This window comes from Rhinopithecus bieti, unplaced genomic scaffold (assembly GCF_001698545.2).
Source record: "Rhinopithecus bieti isolate Rb0 unplaced genomic scaffold, ASM169854v2 scaffold_50877, whole genome shotgun sequence".
Classification (NCBI taxonomy): Eukaryota; Metazoa; Chordata; class Mammalia; order Primates; family Cercopithecidae; genus Rhinopithecus; species Rhinopithecus bieti.
The window spans coordinates 222864-228236 of record NW_016821745.1 but is presented as its reverse complement, the minus strand read 5'-3'; the positions used below and the strand labels follow the sequence as shown (position 1 = coordinate 228236).

Genomic DNA, 5373 nt, shown 5'->3' with positions numbered 1-5373 from the left:
AAAAAAAAAAAAAAAAAAAAAGAGAGAGAAACATTAAATATGTGTGTGAAATACCACAGTTCTCATACACTGCCCTGTTTATTTCTGATACCAGTACAGCAGCTATCCATAGCTATCCTTCTTCCTATTTTACAGAGAGGGAAACCAAGGCTTGTTGATGTGGGTAAAGTCAGCATGTCATCAGCCCTAAAGTTTTATTGGGCATCAGGGGATGCGGGCACCACAGGAAACCATGCCTCAGGTCCCTGTGGTCACTCCTCAGCCTCCAGTCTGGCCCCAGTCAGCACTGGGCCCTCTTCCCTCCGCCCAGGAGCACAGATGCCCTGCAGCCTCTGCAGCCTCCGCGCTTGCTGGCCCATGAAGCTTCTCAGTCCACTTTTGGTCTTGAACATTTCAGCTGCCCTCAACCCCCGGGGCTCCCTGAAAGCCATTACCCCTAATCCATCCACATTCTCCATGCTCCTCCTTTCTTTATTTTTTGAGACGGAGTTTCACAATTGTTGCCCAGGCTGGAGTGCAATGGCGCAATCTCATCTCACCACGACCTCTGCCTCCTAGGTTCAAGTGATCCTCCTGCCTTGGCCTCCCAAATAGCTGGGATTACAGGTATGCGCCACCACACCCGGCTACTTTTTATATTTTTAGTAGAGACCAGGTTTTACCATGTTGACCAGGCTGGTCTTGAACTCCTGACCTCAGGCGATCCGCCCACCTCGGCCTCCCAAAGTGCTGGGATTACAGGTGTGAGCCGCCGCGCTCAGTCTCCAAAGACTTTTCAATCCTATTTAAATCTTTCCTGGGATAAATCCTTGTCATTGAAAGATCTCGTTTCAAAAGAGTTAACTAAATATTACCATTTAATCTCCAAGGTGTTTATGCCTGTCCTCCCTAACTGCTATGTGACGTCCATCAGGATGGGGACCTTGTTTTGTACTGGTTCCTTTTTTTCATGATAAAATTTATTGCATTGACATGCTTCTTAAAAATTATGTATGTATTTGTTTACAAACAGAGTCTTCCTCTGGCATCCAGGCTGCAGTGCCATGACATGATCACTGTTCATTGCAGCCTCGACCTCCTGGTCTCAAGTGCTCAAGTGATCTTCCCACCTCAGCCTCTTGAGTAGCTGGGACTATAGGTGTGTGCCACCATGCACAGAAAAATTTTTTTTTCCTGAGACAGAGTCTTGCTCTGTCACCCAGGCTAGAGTGCAGAGGCACGATCTCCGCTCACTGCAACCTCTGCCTCCCAGGTTCAAGTGATTCTCCTGCCTCACTCAGCCTCCTGTGTAGCTGGGACTATAGGCATGTGCCAACATGCTGGGCTAATTTTTTGTATTTTTAGTAGAGATGGGGTTTCACTATGTTGGCCAGGGTGGTCTCAAACTCCTGACCTTGTAATCTGCCTGCCTCAACCTCCCAAAGAGCTGGGTTATAGGCGTGAGCCACCGTACCTGGTCATAATTTTCTATGTATTTATTTTTGAGACAGGGTCTCACTGTATTGCCTACATTGGAGAACAGTGGTGCTCTACTGAAGCCTGGACCTCCCTGGGCTGAGGTGATCCTCTTACTCAGCCTCCTGAGTAGCTGGGACTATAGGCATGTGCTACCACACTTGGCTAATCTTGCTATGTTTTGTACAGACGGGGTTTCACCCAGTTGCCTAGGCTGCTCTCGAACTCTTGAGCTCAAGCAATCTTCTTGCCTCGGCCTCCCAAAGTGCCAGAAAAAAAGAATTTTTTTTTTTTTTTTTTTTTTTTTTTTTTTGTAGAAATGGGGTCTTGTGGTGTTACCTAGGCTGGTCTGAAATTCCTAGTTCAAGCAATCCTCCTGCCTCAGCCTCCTAAAGTGCTGGGATTACAGGTGTGCACCACTGTGACCAGCCTGACACACGTTTTAATAAGCATATATATATGTGTGTATATATATACACACACGTATATTTCTTTTTCAAAGGGGGAAATAAAAGCTATTTGTGGTGAGCCTGCCACTTACAATGTAAAATTCATGTCTGTGCTGTCTACATTTCAAGATTAGCTCACAATCACCATAGGGACTTACTGAAATGTAAAACGTCCCATAATAGTACTGTCTGTCCACACTGAGATGGAAATAAACCTCCATTAACCTGCAAGCAGATAGGTTACAAGTGACAGTGCCAAACTGTGCACATATCTGAAATTCCAGTCTTCGCTGAGATTATTTTAGGTTTTATTATGAGATGCCCATACTAACACAAAATATTATTTCTTCCTTTTGAACAGTCATTTATATAGCCAGTAAAAAAAAGAGAACAGAGGCTGGGCTTGGTGGCTCATGCCTGTAATCCCAGCACTTTGGGAGGCTGAGGTGGGTCAATCACCTAAGGTCATGAGTTTGAGACCAGCCTGGCCAACATTGCGAAAACCCATCTCTACTAAAAATACAAAAAATTGGTCAAGCATGGTTGCTCATGCCTCTAATCCCAGCTACTCAAGAGGCTGAGACAAGAGAATCACTTAAACCTGGGAGATGGAAGTTGTAGTGATCCGAGATTGTGCCACTGCACTCCAGCCTGGATGACAGAGCAAAACTCAGTCTCAAAAAAGAATAGAGAATCGAGTCAGATTTTCCTTTGCTAACTGATCATCTGCTAGAAATGACATGCAGTAATACAATTAAAATTTAAGAAACACAAAAAATGAGCCTAGCACAGCGGTTCACCTTGGTAATCCCAGCACCTTGGGAGGCTGAGGCAGGAGGACTGCTTCAGCCCAGGAGGTCAAGGCTGCAGTGAGCCATGATTGAACCACTGCACTCCAGCCTGGGTGACAGAGCAAGACCCTGTCGCAAAAAAAAAAAAAAAAGCAGTATTTCATTTTGAAGTATAACAATTAGAGCCATTAACCAAGTGTTCCAGTTGTCTAAAATGAGGCAGGTGTGGAGGGAAATTTTTCCCTGTACTCTCTGAAGGTTTCATAACTGAGTCTATGAACTAAGCTGACAGTAGACAGAATCGTAAAAGAAAAAGTATACAAATTTATAACATGTACTAGGGCATCCCAGAATCCAGTGATATCTGGAAGCTTATATAGCCCTTCATAGAAGAGAGGGGAGGCAGATGCAGGCAGCTCAGGGGAAAGAAAATGATTTTTGCTTTCAGAAGAATAGGTGGTGGCCTGTGGCAAAATCTGTCTGGGTGTGGAGCTGACTTCCCTTGGCGCTCTTCTCTGGTGATACTGGCTCATTCTTCCCTGTTGATGAGACTTCCAGGAAGGGGGGTCAAGACAATTGAGTTCCTTTGGGATGATCTGTCTTTACATACATAACGGAGGATTCAGAGAATGCCCCTCCCTGCATTGGCAGGTCCCCATGTGCCCTCAGTTTGAGGGCATACTAATGTGGTAATTAGTGAACTAGTTAGTAATTGGTATCTCAACACAGCATAATTCGGGGTGGCATTTCTGCAACTCTTTCATTACTAACCAGCTTTTATAAACCAAAAGTGATTCAAGTGTTGAAAGTGTCTTTTGAATATATCCCAGGCTTAAACGATCACGAATTCATCAGCATTGTTAGTTCAGAAGGTGGCTGAGCAGGCCACTGGAATTCAGCATCTGAATTCAGGATCTGAAGTTCAGGAAAGGTGTGACAAAAGGAATTTTCTGGTTTTTTTTTTTTTGAGAGAGTTTCGCTCTTGTTGCCCAGGCTGGAGTGCAATGGCATGATCTCGGCTCACTGCAACCGCCTCCTCCTGGGTTCAAGCCATTCTTCTGCCTCAGCCTCCGGAGTAGACGGGATTACAGGTATGCGCCACCACAACTGGCTACTTTTTTTTTTTTTTTTTTCATTTTAGTGGAGACGAGGTTTCTCCTTGTGTCAGCCTGGTCTTGAACTCCCAACCTCAGGTGACCCACCTGCCTTGGCCTCCCAAAGTGTTGGGATTACAGACGTGAGCCACCTTGGCATTTTTATTTCTTAAAGGAAAGGATAAGGTGGGCCAGGACTAAGATAACACAGTAGCAAACATCTGGCTGAGTGCTGGAGAGGAAGACAGTGGGAGATCCAGGACAGGCTCCATGCACGGAACTGCTTGTTGGCCTCTTTAGGCTTTGGATCTGCGGGGCCTTTCGTTACTGGGAATGAAAGTCTATCTGACTGCGCGGGGTCTGAGGTTCCCCGCTCCCGCTGGTCACCATCTGCACGCGTGTGGTATTAATCTCCAGGGTTAGAACCAGAACCCCTGAGGACGCGGGAAAGGCTCGCGAGTCTCAGGTCCAGCGATCAAAATGCGCCCCGTTTTCAGGATACTGCCACGATTTAATCGAAAAAGCTTCATCGGTATTTTCGGCCAGAGTTTGCTTCCGTTTCCTTCCATCATTATTCCCTGGCGAAGTCTCCACGCACTCCCGTTCGCCAGGCAACTTAGGGTATTTGGCCTTCCCCTAAATTGACGAGCGGGGGCCGGTGCCTTCGCTTGCCTTCCCTGGCCGCCGCTTGATTTCTTTTTCCTCCCCTTCGAGGACTTCGCCCGCGCCCCAACTTTCGTCCCGCTGTGGGGAGATGCCACCCAGCTCCACGAGAGGACCGCGGGGCGAGAGGCGGCGGACGCGCTCCGGAGGCCGCCGGCGGAAGAAGATGAAGGGCGCGACGACATCGCGGTTTCCAGAATGGGCTCCTTCTCGCCCAGAACAATCAGTGCCATTTGGAATCTTCACGGCCTTCTCTGCGCAGTCCGCGAGTCTGGGCTCCCCGGTACCGTGGACACGGCCCCGAGCTCCGCCCCCTCGCCCTTGGCTTCCCCTCCCCTTCGCCCACAGTCTCCCGGCCTCTTCGGGGCGGCGGAAGAGCCGAGAACCTTCGCGAAGGCGGGGCGGGCGCCTCCGAGGCTAGGCCCGCGTTATGGGCAGTGGAAACTGCACATGCGCGGCGTCAGGGCCGGGCGGAAGTTAACGTCGCTGTGCCGCCACCGCGTGACGCATTTCCTGTTTGTTGTCGGAGAAAGGAGAGAAAGGAAAGCGCGAGGAGACGCCGCCACCACCAGCGCAGCAGTGCAGGAGCTGTGAGGAGATTCGGGCAGTCACCCCGCCTCTCCTGCGTCCCGACACCTGCCGTCCCCGTCCTCGGTGAGGGTCTATTTCGAGGGCCGGGGGAGGTCGCCTAGGGCCCTGCGCGCACCGGGCAGACGGCGGACCTAACCCGGCTCCTGGCAACAGCGTGAGGGGTGATCGGGGTCGCCGGTCGGGGCAGTACTGGAAGGGGCGGGGGCCGTGGCCGGGTTTGCGGGGCGAAGGGTGGGCGGCGTCCTCTGGGTCTGGGGCCGAGGCAGGGGCACGGGCTGGGGGCTGGGGCCGCCCGGCCGCGTCCTCCCCGCCCGGCGTCCTTGCCGGAAC

At 50.2% G+C, this 5373-nt stretch overlaps 1 protein-coding gene across 3 annotated transcripts in view; it reads left to right on the top strand.

The window, feature by feature from the left end:
• The first annotated feature begins 4932 nt into the window (after positions 1-4932).
• Positions 4933-5373, top strand: part of DNAJB6 (DnaJ heat shock protein family (Hsp40) member B6) — an 84353-nt gene continuing 83912 nt past the window's right edge. For all 3 annotated transcript variants that reach the window (XM_017860561.1, XM_017860560.1, XM_017860559.1), the window contains exon 1: positions 4933-5106. The gene's annotated coding sequence lies outside the window, so the exon portion shown is untranslated. The remainder of the gene's footprint in view (positions 5107-5373) is intronic.